This window comes from Hypanus sabinus, chromosome 2 (genome assembly GCF_030144855.1).
Source record: "Hypanus sabinus isolate sHypSab1 chromosome 2, sHypSab1.hap1, whole genome shotgun sequence".
NCBI lineage: Eukaryota > Metazoa > Chordata > Chondrichthyes > Myliobatiformes > Dasyatidae > Hypanus > Hypanus sabinus.
The window spans coordinates 23,864,951-23,885,629 of NC_082707.1; positions in this window are offsets into that span (position 1 = coordinate 23,864,951).

The following is a 20,679-nucleotide window of genomic DNA, read 5'->3' on the forward strand; positions in this document are numbered from 1 at the left end:
CATAACAAATTCTACTACATTTGAGCTCCTGGCACTAATGAAGACCCAGCTAATATCGGGGAACTTCGAATTAGCAACTACCAAAATGATAATCTGTCCACATCTTTCCTTGAATTGCCTTTGTACCCGTTCCTCTAGATGTAGGCAACAGTATCATCCCATCACAGTGATGACATTTCTTTTATTCCTGAACTCTACCATCATGGTCTAACTGATGTCCTTTCTAAGTGCAACTGCGATATTATCCCTAATCAGCATACAACTTACCTAGCTCTTTTTCTGCTGCTCTATATCATGTCTGAAACATCTGAACCCTGAAATATTGATCTGCCAGACTTACTTCTCACTTAACCAAGATTCTATAATGGCTAGCATATCAGGGTCCAATGTAATAAAACAGGCTTTAAGATCATCTTCCTTACCTAGTATATTCTTTGTATTAAAATAAATACATTTAGTCCCAACAAGTTCCTGGTCCTACCTATACTTCGTGTCAGGCTTACTTGACCTAAACTCCACCTTTCCCTCAATATCTTCACCTGCTGATGAACTGCTCTGGTTCCTAAACTTCTGTCACACAAAATTAATCTTCTCAAGTAGCACAGTCAAACCTCCCTGCAAGGGTAGTGGTGACCCTCCAGTTTGGGTGCAACCTCTCCTTCTTGTACAGCCCCACATAGCTGAGAAGAGAGTTCATTGAAATATGTATCTGAAGCTCTCCCTCTTGCACTAAAAATTCTAAGCATGCATTCAACTGTACTATCTTGCATGGATTGGCACTGGAACCTCTATACTATTGTGAACGGTTGGCATTTACCTTGAAGTTTGAGAGAATGTATGGACACTTCAATATCACGATGGAGAAAAGGGAACTGCAGAGGCATAAGAAAGGAGCTGACCAAAGTTTATTGGAAGTGAATACTTGCATGGATGGTGATAGAGCAGCAATGGCTTAAGTTTCTGGGGGTAATTCAGTTCTTCTCAAAGAAGATGAAGCATTCTAAAGGGAGAAGGAAGTGGGTGACAAGGTAAAGCAAAGAGTATTAAAGTAAAAATTATTGGGAAGCTAGAGGATTTTAAAAACCATCAAAAGGAAAATTAAAGATCAATAAGGAGAGAAGAGATGAAATACGAAGGTAAGATAGACAATAATATAAAAGAAAATACTAAAAGTTTATTCACATGTATAAAGAGTAACAAAGAGGAAGACATCAGACCACTGGAAAATGATGCCGGACAGTTAGCAGTAGGGGAACAGTGATATTGTGGATGAACTGTACAAGCATTTTGCATCGGTCATCACTATTGAAAACACCAGCAATGTGCCAGGAATTCTGGAGATCCAGGGGCAATAGTGAGTGTTGTCGCTATTTTTAAGGAGAAAGTGCTTGGAAAGCAGAAAGGCCTTAACATAGACCTTCAGACTTTTCACTTCTCTGATCACTTTCTCTGGATGCTACATCCCAGGATTCTGAAAGATTGTGGAGGTATTAGTAATGATCTTTCAAGAACTACTAGATTTCAGAATGTTTCTGGAAGACTGGAAAATTGCCAATATTACTTCACTCTTTAGGAAGGGAAGGAGACGAAAGACAAAAGATTATAGGCCTTCTTGGTTAGGTAGATGTCAGAATCAGTGGATGCTATTTAAATGGATTTTCAGAAGGCCTTTGACAAGGAATAACATATGAGGCTGCTAAACAAAATTAGAGCCAATGACAATACATGACAGATACTAGCACAAACAGAAGATTGACTGATTCGAAGGAGGCAAAAGGTGGGTGCCTTATCTGGTTGACTGCTAGTGACTAGTGGTGTTCTATGTGTCCACTACATTTCACATTATATATTAATGATCTAGAGCAGTGATCCGCAACCTCCAGGCCGCAGACTGATACCAAGCCGTGAAGCATGCAAGGGTGCAGCAGGAGCCGGCATGCACCCAGCACATCTTTAAGAAAAAAGTCAAAATAAACAAGCTAATTAATTAGGTGCCACTCAGGAAAATTGTCAATTGACTAAATGACAGGTGAAAACACCAGACTGAAATACACTGAGCAATAAACAGAGAGGCAGATGATAGGTGGAGCACAATGAGTCACAGGTGGCAGCCATACAGGTAATAATGATAGACAGATGAGAGATGGAGTACTCAGTGATACAAGGGCTGGAGTAGAGCAGGAGTGGTGACAGGAGCATGTGGCAATACCAAACCACAGATTGACAGCTAGGGGAAACACACAAAAAGACAGTTCAACTGGAGGTACTGACAGAGAATATAAAAGCAAGCATTTGGGAAGGGGAGGACTGATAAGGGAAAGTCAGCATGGTGTGTATGGGGAATGGTGTTTCATACATATGAGTGAACATCTTAAAAGAGGTGAACCAGTGGATTAATGAGGGTGGGGTGGTAGATTCTGCATGAAATTTAGCAAGGTTTTTTGACAACAGCCCACATAATATAGGTCTAGAAGGTGACATAACATGGGATCCAAGGTGATCTAGGCAATTAGATGGAGAATTGGCTTGGCTGTAGGTGGAAGAGGGTTGTTTTCCTCCTTGGAGGTCTGTGCACAGTGGACTGCCAAAGAATGGCTGGGGGTCTTCAATTGTTTGTCATATATTTTAATGTCTTAGTCAGAATCTAGGTGGCATGATTAGTTAGATGACATCAAAGTTGGTGCTGTACTGAACATTGAAGGTTTTCTAAGGATCTAGGTTGTAACAGGATCTAAGGTTGTAACAGACTTGACTGAGCAAAGACAAATCATTCTTGAAACACAGAAACCCTACAATAAACAAGAGAAAACTTGCAGATGCTGGAAATCCAGGCGAGAGACACAAAATGCTGGGAGGACTCAGCAGGCCAGGCAGCACCTATGGAAAAAAGTAAAGTTGATATTTTGAGCCGAAACCCTTTGGCAGGACTCTGCCATTAATGCTAATAGGAAGACTGCTTTAAATAATCACAGTACATGGAAAATCCATGCCAGTCAAAATAAACTTGACAAAAGTAAACAGAGCTTAATGACTTGAGATAAGCCAACAATTAACAAATACAGGTTCACAGGCCCATAAGGCTCATGACTCTCATAGGATGTACACAAGAAATGACAGGGCCTGGGGACTGTGTTGAATAGAAGGACCTAGGGCAGGGATGGCCAACCTATGGCACATGCACCAAAAGAGGTGCATTGGATGATTAGAAGTGGCAAAAGGAACAGTGGGAAAATGAATTCTTATTTACAGCGGGTCCGTCAGGAAAACCGTTGTGCATTGTTTGTGAAAACACTTTCTCACATAATAGAAGACATGATCTTAATAGACACTATGAAACACAACATCAGACTGAAATTGAAGGAAAACTGAAGCTAGTGCTTGGGTCTGAGTTACGGAAAGAATATGTGATTAAGAAAAAGGAAGAAATCAAAAGAAGACAAAATATGTTTGTTAGAAGTCTCATTAAGGTAAGTAATGTTTATCTTGTTTTTATATTAAATCAATATATCATGTAAAAATGCTAAATATGTCTATATTAGCATATTTTTACAAGAATTGAATGGGGTACAAGAGTTGTATGGCACATCTGAACTCATGCGTGAAAAAATTGACACATGGAATGTAAAAGGTTGGCCGCCCCTCACCTAGGGTGACAACTCAATTCCCTGAGAGTGGCACCATAGATGGACAGGATGGTGAAAAAGGCATAGAGCTTGTTTGCTTTCAATGGATGGGGCACTGAGTATTAGAAGTGCGATGTTATGGTACAGCTGTACAGGGCTTTGGTGAAATCTCATTTGTAGTATTGTATGGAATTCTGATTGCCTTGCTATGGGAAGGATGTGATTAAGCTCAAGAGGGGTCAGAAAATATTCACAGGGACATTGCCAACATGGAAAGCTTGGCATATGGAAATGCTGGACAGACTGGGACTATTTTTTTCCGCAGCAAATGAAGCTAATGGGTGACTTTATAGATGTTTTATAAAATAATGAATGACATAGATAGAATTAAGAGGCCCACTGCTTATCAGCAGGCATTGATTTAAAGTGAGAGGGGAATAATTTGAAGGTACATTTTCACACAGATGATGGTGGGTATTTGGAATGAGCTGTCAGAGGAAATGGTAGAGGCAAGAATAGTACCAATCTTTAAAAGATATTTGAATGGGTTCCTGGACAGGAAAGGTGTTGAGAGCTATGGGACAAATGCAGGCAAATGGAACTACCTAACATAGGCACTTTAGACAACATGGACAGTACGTCCAAATGGCCTGTTTCCATGCTCTTTAGCTTTATGACTCTACGACTCTGTATGAAGCCCAGAACTTTATTAATGAGACATTCTGAGATTTTCACCTGCAGGCTTTTTTTAATCATTAGCCTCTTCCTGTAAGAATCAGGTTCTCAGTAGAATTAATTAACTTGAACAAGATTAGGAAAAGTTTTCAAATTTCTTTGAACAAACATTTGAAAATCATTCCCAATTTCTCTGGTCAGTGAGGCTGCTAGGATATCATACATCCCAGAACTCAATGAAATCTTTCAGAAGGGTACAGTCCTTCTGAGTTGGGAGTTTACACTTCCTTTGAGAGGTCTTTGTTCAATACAACATGTTACTGGACTAAACTCATGTCCTATATTAAACACAAAGTACATTGCAGATGCTGTGGTCAAATCAAGATGTACAAGAAAGCTGGATGAACTCAGCAGATTGGGCAGCATCCGTTGAAAGGAGCAGTCAATGTTTCGGGTCGAGACCCTTCCTGACCACAGAATATTTCCAATCCATTCGACCAGGCTTTACAGCTAAGTGTGGGAGAGCATCTCAGAAAGCCCTATCCTTTTCAGCCTCATGCTGAGCTTCAATTTAGTCAGCATTGACCATGTGTCCGAAAGGAAACCAATTTATGCTCTAATTGTTACTGATATTGCAAATCTGAAATGAGATTGGTGGTGTTGGAAATGCTCAGCACATCATTGACCTAAACTCCAACTCTTTTTCTCTCTCTGCTTTTCCTACTTAGTATTGAAACCTTGTTACTTGTTATTTTTACAAATGACTTGTCTGCAAAACTATAAGACACAGGAGCAGTATTGGTCCATTTGGCCCAGTGAGACTTATGTCATTCAATCATAGCTGATCGTTATTCTCCCCTTCTCAGTCTCACACCCTGGAATCTTTGATGCCATGTCCAATCAAGTACCTATCGTCTCTACCTTAAATGCACCCATCGACCTTGCCTTCACAGCTGCCTGTGGTAACAATTTCCACAAATTCAATATCCTGTGGCTAAAAAAAAAGTCACCGCATCTCTGTTTTAAACGGACACCCCTCTATCTTGAGGTTGTGTCCTCTTGTCCGAGACCAACCCCCCACATGCTTTCCATATCGACTCTGCCTAGGCCTTTCAACATCCGAAAGGTTTCAATGAGATCCCCTCTCATTCTTCTGAATTCCAGCGAGTACAGACCTTGAGCAATCAAATGTTCCTTGTATGATAACCCTTTCATTCCTGGAATCATCCTTGTGAACCTCCTTTGAACCCGCTCCAATGCCAGCTCATCTTTTCTTTGAAGAGGAGCCCAGAACTGTTCACAAAACTCAAGGTGAGACCTCATCAGTGCCTTATAAAGCCTCAGCAATACATCCTTGCTCTTGTACCCTAGATCTCTTGAAATGAATGCTAACATTGCAATTGCCTTCCTCACCACCAATCCTAGCTGCAAATTAACCTTTAGGCTATTCTGCACATGGACTCCCAAGTCCCTTTGCATCTCAGATTTTTGGATTTTCTCCCCATTTAGAAAAGAGTCTGCACATTTATTTCTTCTACCAAAGTGCATGACCATGTATTTTCCAACATTATATTTCATTTGCCACTTTCTTGACTATTCTCCTAATCTAAGTCCTTCTGCAGCCTTCTTGTTTCCTCAACATTTCCTGCCCCTCAACCAATCTTCATATCATCTGAAAACTTGGTAACAAAGCTATCTACTCCATCATCTGAATCATTGATATACACCATAAAAAGAAGCAGTACCTACACCAACCCCTGTGGAACACCACTAGTCACTGTCAGCCAACCAGAAAAGGATATTTTTATTCAAATATACAGCATCCACCACATCCCTCATATCCCCTTAATCTATCCTACTTGTAATCTCCTCAAAGAATTCCAACAGGTTCATCAGGCAGGACTTTCCCTGAAGGAAACCATGCTGACTTTGTACCATCTTGTCTTGCATCATCAAATACTCAATAACCTCACCCCTAACAATTGACTCCAACATCTTCCCAATCAGAGGCTAGTCAGTGTACAATTTTCTTGCTGCTGCCTCCTTGCTTTCTTAAAGAGTAGACTGACATTTGCCATTTTCCAGTCCTCCAGAACCATGCCAAACAAATGCACATGGATCTCAACACTGATACGTCAGCACACCACTAGTCATCAGTCTTCATTCCAAGAAACAATCATCAACTGCTACCCTTTGCTTTCTACCTCTGAGCCACCTAACCAGCTAGGTGCTAAGAGGAGGAACAAGGATTGGTGCTGGATCCTGGCAGAGCAGTGTGCAGTGATTATCATGCTTTAAATACTGGTGGTACATTTCTGAGAATAACCAGACAGGAGAACCAAGTCTACTTTAAAATTTCAGGGTACTTTTTTTTTTAACCTGTTTTAATCAACAGCATTGCTGAATCTTAGAAACAAACTAATCTGTGGAGACATAAGTTGAGTATTTGATAATCGTATATTTTTGTAGTATGGGTTGCTGACCCATCGATTGGTCACTCTGTGTCCCTGTCTCAAAGTTCAAAGTAAATTCAGAATTAGAGTCAGGTTTATTATCACTGGCATGTGACGTGAAATTTGTTAAATTCATTATCAAAGTATGTATATGTTATCATATACTGCTTTGAAATTCCATTTCTTGCAGGTGTTCACAGTAGAACAGAGAGATACAATAGAATCAATGAAAAACTGCGTACAAAGACCGCCAAACAACCAGCATACAAAAGACAAACTGTGCAAATACAATAAATAAATAAATAATACTGAGAACATGAGTTGCAAAGTCCTTAAAAGTGAGTCCATAGGTTGTGGGATCAGTTCAAACTTGATCTTCGTGTAGGAGGTGACTTGAGGAAATCTCTCCTTGTCATGCAATTGATCTGAGAGCACTGGCTAAAACCATGGAGGATCTAGGTTCAGTGCAGTCTCTCTGAATGAAAATAAGAGTGCAAATGTTCTGGAGCTGAGGACTCATCAAGGGAGGTGCATGAGATGGATTGTTCTTTCAAGGAGCTGGCACAGATGCAATGGGCCAAAGGGCCTAATTTTGAATGTTAAGGATATGAGAACTGTCGACTGAGCCAGCTCTATTGAAGGCTCAACATTCTCCATCTCAAGGACATCTTCAAGAGGCAGTGCGTCAAGATAGTGGCATTCATCACTAAGGTCTTTCAGCAGCTGAGCCACACCCACTTCTCATTACTGCCATCAGAGAGAAGATACAGGAACCTGCATACCCACCGCTCAATGACTGGCTAGTCCATGCACTATTTATTTATCTTTTATAACTTAATTGTAATTTGTATGACTTTGCACTGTATTGCTGCCACAATACAAGAAAATTCACAATGCACATCAGTGATAATAAATCTGATTCTGAGGGACAATTGCCTGTAGTGAGAAAATGAGACAGTCTATTTTCTCGTTGCATAAGAACATAGAAAACAGAAGCAGGAGTAGGCTACTTGGTTTCTTCCGATTGTTCTGCCAATCAATAACGTCTTGCTTTTCATTATTGCATTGCCATTTACCTGTACTTATCTCACTCCCTTTGATCCTCTTAATATCTAAAGATGCCTCAGTCTCTGTCTTGAATATACTTAGCGAGTGAATCTTCCTCCTCTTGAGTATAGAATTTCCAAGATTTGCTACCCTCTAGGGAAGCTCTTTTTAAAAAATCCTAATTCTTGTGGTTGACTTTAGTCTGTATTTTAACCACAGTAGCACAGTTAGGGGCAAGTAAGATAAAACTTCTGCTCGTCCAATCTCTAGGACATACAGGCAAGTATGTTTAATTTTTCCCCAATTGGACAATCCCTTCTGTCCGTGAATTATTTGGTGAATCTCTACTGAACTCTTTCTAATACACTGTTTCTCTAAGTAGGGAGACCAAATCTATACAGAAAATACAGATGAGGTTTCAACAGGACCTTTTATACTTTGGTTGGATGTTGCTTGTCTTGTGCTTAAATTACATTGTAATGAAGACCAACGTAACATATACACTCAGTTGCCATTTTATTAAATACACCTATACACCTGCTTGTTTTTGCAAAATCTAATCAGCCAATTATGTCACAGCAAGTTAATGCATAAAAGCATGCAGACATGGTCAAGAGGTTCAGTTGTTATTCAGGCCAAAATCAGAATGGGGAAGAAATGTGATCTAGGAGACTTTGTCCTTGGAATGTTTGTGGTGCCAGTCGGGGTGGTCTGAATACCTCAGAAACTGATGATCTGCTGGGATTTTCATGCACAACAGAGTTTACAGAGAATGGTGTACGAGGCCTTGAGTGGCAGTTCTGTGGGTGAAACCACCTTGTTAATGAGAGAGGTCAGAGGAAAAAGCTCAAGCTGGCTCAAACTGACAGGAAGGCAACAGTAACTCAAATAATCATGTGTTACAACAGTGCAGAGTGGCATATGTATTTAGTGACCATTTTATTACATACAGGAGATACTACTAAAGTGGCCACTGAGTGTAGGGTCTTTACGCAGTTCAGCATTATTTAAAACTTGAAAATTGTATGAAATGATAGCTTTATTTTGCTTCCCACAAATGTGGAAAGCTCAGTCGGGAAAGCTGGCAGGATTAGGGAACCCTGGATATTGAGGCATGCTTAAGACTCTGGCAAGGAAAAAAAATGATGACATTCATCAGATTTCGTCAATGGGGTCAAGTGGATCCCTTGAGGAGGGAAAGAAATACGGAAGTATACTTGAAAATTAGGATAGAAAAAGGGGACGTAAGATGGCCTTGGGAAATAAGGGAAAGGAGAATGTGATGCTATAAATACAATAAGAGAATATGTTCCCTATGGATCAGTGTGCTTGTCCACTTGTACTGCACAGGAGATGGGTAACATCTTAAAAGAACACTTCCTATCTGTATCCACCTCTGAGAAGGTGAAGCTAGAGAATTCTGGGAAAGAACAATGAGGTCTTGAAATATATTTATATTACGAAAGAAGATGTGTTGGCACTCTTGAGGGAGGTAAAGGTGGATACATCCCTGGGGACTGACCAGGAATAATGTAGGAATTCAGATTTAATTTAGACATACTTGAAAGGATGCACTTTGGGAAGTTAATCCAGGGCAGGACATACACAGTAATTAGTAGGAGCCAGGAGAGAGTTTTTGAAAGGAAGGATCTCGGACCACAGGAAAAGGTCTCGAAGAGTCTTGTTAAACAGAGGAAACATGGAATCTAAACATATATTCCTTAAAAGTGTTGACACAAGTAGTCAAGGTGGTGAAGAAGGCATTTGGTATATTTACGTTTGTCAGGTGGGGCACTGCATGTAATAGTTAAGCTATTATGATACAGGCGTACAATACATTGGTAAGATCACATATGGAATTTTGAGTGCACTTTTGGTCGTTATATAATTGGCAGGATGTGATTAAATTGGAGGGGGTACAAAAAGATGAGCTGCCTATATTTCAAAGTGGATAATTATGTTAAAGATGAGGCAGCTGGTTTACAAACAGAGGCAATGTGTAGTGAGGAGAGGGTGTTGATAGGGCAAAATTGCAGTCAATTGGATGAGTTGCAATGTAAAAAGTGGACAAAATAAAAATGGATGACTACAGGACTGAAGATGTTGTATCTGAATGGTTGCTGTATAGGGAATAAGGTAGATGAACCTGTTGCACAGTTGCAGATTGGCTGGCATGATGTTGTAGGCTGATCATATGGCTGAAAGATTATAGATGTGAGCTTAATGTCCAAGGATACACATTGTATTGAAAGGTTAGGCAGGAAGGCAAAGGGGTTGGTGTTGCTCTGTTGGTAAGAAATGAAATCAAATTATTAGAAAGAGGTGAAATAGGGTCAGAAGATGTTGAATCATTGTGGATAGAGCTAAGGAACTGCAAGGATAAAAGGACCCTGATGGGAGTTGTATATAGACCCACAAACTGTAGTAAGTTTGTGGCCTACAAATTGGAATGGGAGATAGAAAATGCCCAAAAGGGTAATGTTGCAATAATCATGGGGCACTTCAATATTCAGGCAGATTGGGAAAATTGGGTTGGTGCTGGATCACAGGAGGAAGAATTTCTAGAGTACCTATGAAATGGCTTTTTAGAACAGTGTGTGGTTGAACCCACTAGAGGATCAGCTCTTCTGGATTGGGTATTGTGCAATAAACTAAAATTGTTTAGGGAGATTGAGGTAAAAGAAACTTCAGGGGGAAGTGATCATAATATGATCGAATTTGCCCTGAAATTTGGGAAGGAGATGCTAAAGTCTGATGTATCAGTATTACAGTGGAGTAAAGGGAATTACAGAGGCATGAACGAGGATTTGACCAGAATTGATTGGAAAAGAACACTAGCAGGGATGATGGCAGAGCAGAAATGGCTGGAATTTCTGGAGGAAATTTGGAAGATACAGGATAATTACATCCCAAAGAGGAAGAAGTATTCCAAAGGAAAGATGGCACAAGAGAAGTCAAAACAAACATAAAAGCCAAAGAGAGGGCATTTAATAGAGCATATAGTTAATGTAAATTTAGAGGATTGGGAAGCTTTTAAAAACCAACAGAAGGAAACTAAAAAAGTCTCATCAAGTCACACAAAATGGTGAAGGAACTCAGCAGGCCAGGCAGCATCCATGGAAAACAGCACAGTTGACGTTTCAGGCCAAAACCCTTCGACAGGACTGGAGAAAAAATGCTGAGGAGAAAATATGAAAGGTGGGGGAATGGGAGAGAGAAACGCCAGATGAAAGCTGAAACTCTGAGGGGGAGGGATGAAGCAAAGAGTTAGGAAGTTGATTGGTGAAAGAGACAGAAGGCCATGCAAGAAAGAAGAAAGGGGGGTGGGGAGGAGTACCAGAAGGAGGCAATTGGCAGGCAGAGGGTGGAGGCATTACTAGGAGTTTGAGAAATCAACGTTTATGCCACCGGGTTGGAGGCTACCCAAATAGAATATAAGATGCTGTTCCTCTAACTTAAGTGTGGCCTTATCATATCAGAGGAGGAGGCCATGGATGGATATATCAGAATGGGAAGTGGAATTAAAGTGGCTGGTCACCAGGAGGTCACACTTGTTCCGGCAGACGGAGTGTAGATGCTTGGCGAAGACTCTCGAACTACATCAGGTCTCACCGATACACAAAAGGCCACACCAGGAGTACCAAACACAGCAAATGGCCCCCAACAGACTACAGGTGAAGTGTTGCCTCACCTGGAAGGACTGTTTGGGCTCTGAATGGTAGCGAGGGAGAAGATGTCGGGCAGGTGAAGCACTTGTTCTATTTGCAAGGATAAATGCCAGGAGGGAGATCAGTGGAGAGGGACAAATGGACCGGGGAGTTGCATAGGGAGTGATCCCTGCAGAAAGTAGAAAGTGGGGGAAGGAAGGGAAAGATGTGTTTCATGGTGGGATCCATTTGGAGGTGGTAGAAATTGCTGTAACTTATGTGCTGGATATGGAGGCTGGCAAGGTGGTAGGTGAGGACAAGAGGAATCCTATCCCTGTTAGTGTGGCAGGAGGATGGGGTGAGAGCAGACATGTGTGAAATGGAAGAGATGTGTTAGAGGGCAGCATTGATGGTGGAGGGAGGGAAGCCCCATACTTTGAAGGAGGAGGACATCTGTTTTGCTCTCAAATTTAAAGGCTCATCCTAAGAGCAGTTGTGATGGAGACAGAGGAATTGAGAGAAGGGGATGGCATTTTTACACGTAACAGTGTGGGAGGCGGTATAGTTCAGGTAGCTGTGAGAATTCATGGGTTTGTAATAGACATCAGTAGATAAGCTGTCTCCAGAGATAGAGACAGTGAGATCAAGAAAGGGGAGGGAGGTGTCAGAAATGGACCAGGTAAATTTGTGGGCAGAATGGAGGTCGGAGACAAAGTGGATGAAGTCGACGAGTTCCGCAGGGGTGCAGCAGAAAAGTGTAGTTTGGGTACCAGTGTAGGCTTGGAACATAGACTGTTCCATGTAGCCAGCAAACAGGCAGGCATAGCTGGGACCCATGGCTATACCTTTTGTTTGAAGGAAGTGGGAGGAACCAAAGGAGAAATTATTTAGAGTGAGGACAAGTTCTGCTAGGCAGAGGACAGTGGTGGTGGAGGGGAACTGGTTGGGTCTGGTGTCCAGAAAGAAATGGAGAACTTTGAGGCCTTCCTGGTGGGGGAATGGAGTTGTATATGGACTGGACATCCATAGTAAAAATAACATGATGGGGGCCAGGGAACGAAATTATTGAAAAGATCCAGAGCAGGTGAAGTGTCACAGATGTAGGCAGGAAGGGACTGAACTAGGGGGAATAAAACAGAGATAAAGCAGGTACGAGTTTAGTGGGGCAGGAACAAGCTGAAACAATGGGTCTATCTGGATGAACAGGTTTATGGATCTTAGGTAGGAGATAGAAACAAGAGGTGAAGGAGCTATGAGGTTGGTGGCCATGGATGGGAGATCCCCAGAGTAAATAAGGTTGGTGATGGTGTGGGAGACAATGACCTGGTACACCTTAGTGGGGTCCTGTTCGAGGAGTTAGTAAGAGGAGGTACTGAGAGTTGTCGCTGGGCCTCAGCAAGGCAGATGTCAGTACACTAGATGACTACAGCACCTCCCTTATCTGCGAGTTTGATACTGAGGTTAGGATTGGTGAGGTGGGAGTGCAGAGCAATGTGTTCAGAAGGAATGAGGTTTGGAATTTGGGAGAGGAGTGCTGAAATTGAGACATTTGATGTCCCACTGGCAGTTGGCTATGAAAAGGTTCACCGCAGTCAGAAGACGAGCATTGTGTCCAGGAAGAAGAAGAAGGTTGAAGATGGACGAGGGATCATTGGTAAGGGATGCAGAGTCCTTGCCAAAGAAACAGGCTCAGAGACAGAGGCAACAGAAGAACTCAGTATCATGAACTCACTGAGGTGTGACTGCAGAGGGACAAAGGTAAAGCCCTTTCTGAGGACAGAATGTTCTGCCTCAGAGAGGGGAAGGTCGGAGGGGATGGTGAAGACCCGGCATGGATGAACGAAATGGCCTAACTCTGATCCTGTATCTTCTTGTCTTATTGGGCTAAGATTCACAAGGATGTTGCTAAGACTGGAGGGCTTGAGCTATAAGGGGATATAGCCCACAATTATCCTAATAGTTGCAGACATAACTAAAAGTTGTGCCATTTGCTGATGACACAACTATTGTTCACAAACTTCTGACGGTGATGAGGAGCATACAGGAGTGAGATAGATCAGTTGGTTGAGTAATGTCACAGCAAGATTAGTAAGACCAAGGAATTGATTGTCGACTTCAGGAAGCGGAAAATCCATCAGTTCTCACCAAAGGAATAGCAGTGCAAAGGGTGAGCAGTTTCAAGTTCCTGGGTGTCAACATCTCTGAAGGTCTATCTTGGGCCCAAAATACTGATACAATTATAAAGATGGCACAACATGTAGCTATATTTCATTAGCAGTTTGAGGAGACTTGGTATCTTACAAAAGACTCCAGGAAATTTCTACAGATGTACTGTGGAGAGCAATCTAACTAATTGGTTGCATCACCATCTGGTACAGAGGGACCACAGAGGATCAGAAAAAGCTACAGAAAATTGCAAACTCTGCCAGCTCCAACATGGGCACTAGCCTCCTCAGTATCGAGGGCATCGTCAAAAGGCGCTGCTTCAAAAATGCAGCATCCATTATTGACCCCTCATCACCCAGGACATGCCCTCTTTTCATTGCTACCATAAAGAAGGAGGTACAGAAGATCCACACTCAATGTTCTGGAAACAGTTTCTTCCCATAAATTTATGAATGGACAATGAACCCGTGTACACAACCCCACTATTTCTGTCTGTTTTTGCTCTCTTTTTGCACTATTTATTTAATGTGTATATATATTACTTATTGTAATTTATAGTTTTTAAATTATATATTGCAAAATACTGCTGGCGCAAAGCAACAGATTTCATGACATGTGCCAGCAGTACTAAACCTGATTGTGATTCAGCTGTTTTCTCTAGAGCAAAGGAGGCTAAAAGTGATCTAAAGAACATAGAACATTGTACACTATAGCACAGTACAGCCCTTTGGTCCCCAATGTTATGCCAAACTTTTAGCCTACTCTGAGGTCAATCTAACCCTTCCTTACCATATGGCCTTCAATTTTTCTATCATCCATGTCCCTATCTAAGAGTTTCTTAAATGCCCCTAAGGTATCTGCGTCTACTACCACCCCTGGCCAGGTGTTTCATGCACACTCCACTCTCTATGCAAAAAATATACCTCTGATATCTATACTTTCTTCCAAACACCTTGAAATGATGCCCCTGGGAAATGCCTTTTATCATCTTGTACACCTTTATCAAGTCACCTCTCATCCTCCTTTGCTCCAAAAAGAAAAGCCCTAATTCACTCATCCTATCCTCATAAGACATGCTGTCTAATCCAGGCAACATCCTGGTAAATTCCCTCTGCACATCTCTTTAAAATTTCCACATCCTTCCTATAAAGAGGAGGCTCTGATCAATTGTTGATGGATAATCAGTTCCAGGGAACTATAAGAACAATATTAATGATCACAAAAATATATATTTTACATAATGATAATGTCTCCTAAACTCACATGTTTGTTCCTTGCATAGGTAGGACTTTGCCACTGGAATAGAGCAATGTTTAAATGCAACTTGGGATTCCATTGTGAGCAGAATTCCTAATTATTCTTTGCTGTGTGAGCAGTTAATATAGACCAGAAGATCATAAAATACAGGAGCAGAATTATGCCATTTGGCCGATTGATTCTGCTCTGCCATTTTGTCATGGCTGATCCATTTTCCCTTCAGTCTCAATCTCCTTCTTCTTACCCATACCCCCTTCTGCCCTGACCAATCAAGAATCTATCAACCTTTGTCTTAAATATACATAAAGAGTTGGCTGCCACAGCTGCCTGTGGCAATGAATTCCATGGATTCACCACTTTCTGGCTAAAGAAATTCCTCATCTCCGTTCTAAAAGGTCGCCCCTCTATTTTGAAATTGTGCCCTTTGGTTTTAGATGCTCCCACCTGAGGAAAAATCCTCTCCACATCCACTGTATCAAGGCCTTTCACCATTCGATAGGTTTCTATGAGGTCACCTCTCATTCTCTGAATTCCAGTGAATACAGGCCCAGAGTCACCAAACACTCTTCGTGGCCGAAAGACAAAGTTTAGTAAGCTCCTATAAACTTACAGAAATTTTTACTATCATAGATACTCTAGAATAAATATCTTTTATTGCCTGGCATCAGCTGCAACTCATGCTATAACCTATGGCAAACACGAGGAAATCTGCAGATGCTGGAAATTCAAGCAACACACACAGAATGCTGGTGGAACGCAGCAGGCCAGGCAGCATCTATAAAGAGAAGCACTGTCGACATTTCAGGCCGAGACCCTTCGTCAGGACAAAGGGTCTCGGCCCGAAACGTGGACAGTGCTTCTCCTTATAGATGCTGCTTGACCTGCTGTGTTCCACCAGCATTTTGTGTGCGTTGCTATAATCTATGGGAAGTGTTTTTAAAAGTGATGCTCATCGTGTTCTTAAAGTGGATATATTAACATTAGAATTTAGAACCTAATGACACAACACTAGGGTCAACATTCCAATCAAGTCAACATTCTCTGGAAACTATGTGAATGAGAAAGGATCATCTAACACTTTTTGTAGACCCATAGCATGCCTCAAGTCATGTCTTACATTCTGCTTGTAATTTTTCTTTCCTATAAGCTTATTTCTGCTTCATCACCTCTTTATCAATTGTACCGAGGTGACTGCATCTGGCTGATTCATGTCACTGCTTGTGGTGTAATTACTTTTATTGTTACATCAGGAAGTAGGGGAGGAGGGTAAAAGAAAATTAAAGAAGGCAGGCCCTTTAAAGAGCCTTGGCCAAATAAAACCTGGTTTATGGGAAACTGGTGAGAAAAAAATATGGTTTAAAATGAGCTCATTATATTTGTGAAGTCAACTTAAAAGCCTGTTTATTCTGGAAATAAGACTGATGTCAATTATATTTAGAATATTTGAAAGAATCAAAGAGTCCGGACTTTTATAATGTTCAGCACCCCTTGGAGATGTTTATCTGGGTTCATTCCTCAGTCCATGCAAGAATGAATATCATACTAGCCCCGGCTGTTACATCTTATTCTCCCCTCCCAGACATTGGAGCTGAAGTCTTTCTGTCACAAGTGTTCCACATTTCAGAGTTCACCCCAAGTGCACTAACAAAATTGTAGTTTGCATTCAAAGGAGCTGTTTTGTATGGAACTTTGAAGGTTTCAATCTATAATCTATTTCAACTGGAAAAATAAACTTCCTTGTTACTGACTGAAATGTAGTTTCCAGATGTCGGGGTCAGAGGTCCAGGATAAAAGTATCAGTTTTAGGGCCTTTCCAGCTACAAGTCGCATCCAATGTGTGGGGTTGATGATGGAAGCAGCTGGTTCATGAATTGTCTCTCTTTCCTCCTTCATTCTCTCTCTGTGAGTGGTCCTATTCTATACCAATAAATTCTGACACACATGTTTATCTTTCAGACACTTAGTGCTGTTTTCAAGCTTGAAGCGGGGGCAGCAAGTTTAAGCTTATAACCATTACCTGACTACTGGAATCATTTTTAACTTCTCTTAAATGCTTGGATTTGCCATCTTTCCTCATGTTAGCATGACTCCATTCCCAAAGGACTTTCTGAACAGATTCTTAAAGTACTGCTCTATTTCTGTAGGGCTATTGCAAGCTAAAAGATGGCAAGAGCAGTTATGAATTTATCAAGGTTCGTTTTACAAGTCTAATGCAGAGAAGGCCTTCTTACACATTCTACTGATTTTCTTGAGCATCCTATGTTGGTTTCTGGGAAGAGATGCAAAAATGTGTAATAAAAGAAACACAGAACAGCCCTTGGAAGAGTTCCAATGCTACCAAATTCATGAGCAATGCTATAAAAGTATTTCAAAAGCGTTCCATGTGTGATAAATATTTGGGCATGAGCAAGATTTTGTATAGGTATTTTAAATTCAATGCAGACTTGCTCTTACTGGTATTTATTCATTATAGTTGTTTGATGTATGGCATCTCTTCTCTCTTGTATCAATCAATGCTTGTTGGCATTGCTTTGTCCCAGAAGCAAAGCTTCCAAGATTTTGTTATATTTAGACTCGTGTTTAGGGACCCAAGAGAGAAAGAAAGAAAAATTATTTTGAGCCATTAATCCTGCATGAAAAAAAAGCATGCATCATGCTTCAATGGAAGACTTCTGCAGAACAAGTGGGTTGATCAGGCAAAAATCTATATATCTTGATGAATGAATCCAGGGTTTGTTGCTGTGAATGGAATTCTCAGGGCCCCAAAGTATTGGTGAAAATTTACAGTTAAGTCTAATTTCATACCAAATTGATTTCACGATCTGTATTTTATCATGCATAACAAAGATATTCATTTGTTGACATTTGAATGAAAGATGCTTTATTAGCAGGATTTCCTGCAATAAGTAGGCAATCAAGTTGAAGTTTCATTATCATCCAACCATACATACATGAATATAGCCAAATGAAATAGTTTTCTGCCGCAGCCAAGGTGCAAAACATGTTACCAAAAGCACACAGCACATAGCACATATTTATGATAGTCATACTATCACAAAAAATAATATAACCGGAGTGGCATAGCCTGTAGATGGTGCTTGGGAAGTTGTTCTGTTACAGCATGTTCTTCCACTGAATGAACACTGGGGGCAGCACCTCTGGGAGGGGTCAGCCCCACAAATCCAGTAGGGATTCCAGTGCACCTACAGAGGCCTCTGCTCTTTCCCACACTGCATGAGGGCCCAATCAACACCACCACTGAGCAATGCAGCTCCCCTGCCTTCCCCTGCACCACCAGCTACTTAAACGGACTTGCAGTAGTCTGCGTCACCAATGTCCAACAATACAAACATCCAAGACATGCACCACGCATTGTCTTGGCACAACTACAGTATGAATCAAGCCCAGGTGAGAACACACCAATTGTATGTAATAATTCCAGTTCCATCAATATTGATCACCTCACTGAGGGGGTAGACCTGTAGTCCACGATGCTCCTAAAATCCAGCAGTGCCTTGCAATTGTAAAAAGGTTGTAAACGATGAATAATTACACTTTTGGTTGGTCACAGAGAGGCCACTGTATCCAAGCACACCGCCATCTTGCGCTCACTCAGTGGCCACTTTATTAGGTACACGTGTACATCTGCTCGTTAATGCAAATATCTAATCAGCCGATCATGTGGCAGAAATTCAATGCATAAAAGCATGCAGGCATGGTCAAGCGGTTCAGTTGTCTTTCAGGCCGGCCAGCCACCAGAATGGGGAAGAAATGTGATGTCAATGACTTTGACCGTGGAGTTATAGCTGGTGCCAGATGGGGTGGTTTGAGTACCTCAGAAGCTGCTGATCTCCTGGGATTTTCATGCACTACGCTCTCTGGAATTTACAGAGAATGGTGTGAAAAACAAAACAAAAAAAAAATCCAGTGAGCAGCAGCTCTGGTGGATGAAAATGCCTTCTTGATGAGAGAGGTCAATGGCCAGACTGTTTGAATTTGACAGGAAAGCGACAGTAATTCAAATAACCATGTGTTACAACAGAGGTGTGTAGAATGATATCTGTGTATGCACAACACATTGAATGGGCTACAGCAAGAGAAGACCGCACCAGTAACTCTCAGTGTTGCAGCTGACCTGTAAACATCATCCTCACCCTACCAGATCTGCACTGATCATCAAACTCCAATCTCAATTTATTCTCCCCACATTCGCAGCAACACCTCCAGATTCTACATCCCATCTGCATATTTGATCAAGTTACAGTAGCCAATGAATGTACTGACCTGCACCTCTTTGCGGTGCAGGAGGAAATCGGACCACCCAAGGGAAAAATCATGTCTTCACAGGGTAAATGTAGAAATTCCGCACAGACAGTACCCGAGGTTCAGATTGAAAAGCTGTACCACATTTATTAGAGTGCCTACCAGCTTATGTTGCAACTTTATGAAACTCTGGTTGGGCCACATCCGCATTCAGTTTTGGTCGCCCCATTATAGAAAGGATGTGAGGACTTTGGAGAGGTGCAGAAGAGGAGAAGCAGGATCTGCCTGGATTGGAGAACATGCGTTATAAGGAAAGGTTGGATAAAACAAGGCTTTTTTTTTCCTCTCTGAAGCGACCAAGGCTAAGGGAAGGCTTGATAGAAATGTATGAGATTATGGAAAAAAAATAGAATAGGCAACTGATATCTCTTTCCACAGGGTCAGAATGTCTCATACTCAAGGGTGTGCACTTAGGGTGAGAGAGGGTAAACTCAAAGGGGAATGTGAAGGACATGTTTTCATGCAGAGTTGTGAGTGACTTGAAAGTATTGCCAGGAATGAGGTCAGAGGCAGATACAACAAAGACACTTAAGAGATGATCTTAGATAGGTACATCAATGTGCAGAGAATGGAGAGACATGGGCTTTGTGTAGGTATAAAAGATTAATTTTGTTAGGCATTTAATTACAAGTTTAATTTGTTTGGCACTACATTGTAGGCTGAAAGGTCTGTTCCTGTGCTGTACTGTTCAAAGTTGAATGCACAATACTACAAATCCTTTGATGCAGTCCCTAAATTGGATTTAAAACTTTAATTATGTTCTTGTGCATCTTTGAGCATTCTGCATTATCAATGCAACTAATCACCTCCCACCTCTCCCTATTATAAACAGTCTATCTTTTCCATGTTTATTGTCAGTAATAGCTAACAAATCTTTTGCATTATTCCAGAAGTGATTGAAAAGAAAGTGCTGATGACGGTGCCAATGGTAAGGGATAATGAGAATCACCAGGTGTTCCAGGAACTGCGGCACACTCCAGTGAAGAGGAAGTGTAAAGATGCTTAAAAGACTTTCTGGTGATGGCATCCACGCTTTATTTTGGTCTAGAATCTAGTCAGAGAGACCTGCCACCTGAGTAAAGGGCAGATTTAACAAGCATTCACCTGCTGGCATCTGTGTAGCCTAACCTGCACCATAGAGGTGGTATCAATTATACTGAAGTTGATCATTGCTCTGCACTTTGAAGATACCACCTTTGACGTAAGTTGAAGGCTTGTGGAGAGTGTTTATTGCTGCTACTGCCTGTGCTGTCGACTAGGTATCAGATATAGAACATGCGGGCTTTGCCTACTCCAGGTGATCCTGGCGATAAGAGGAGCAGGAATGGCATCATTCTCCTCCACACTGAAGGGCCTGGAAATGAAAATATATTGTTTGAGATTTCCATCACCTGAATGTACGTAGTCCCCAAGAAAATTAAGCGGGTGTTGGATCAAGAGTGAGTGCAGTTGTACTGCAGTTGTACAAGTCCTTGGTGAGACCGCACC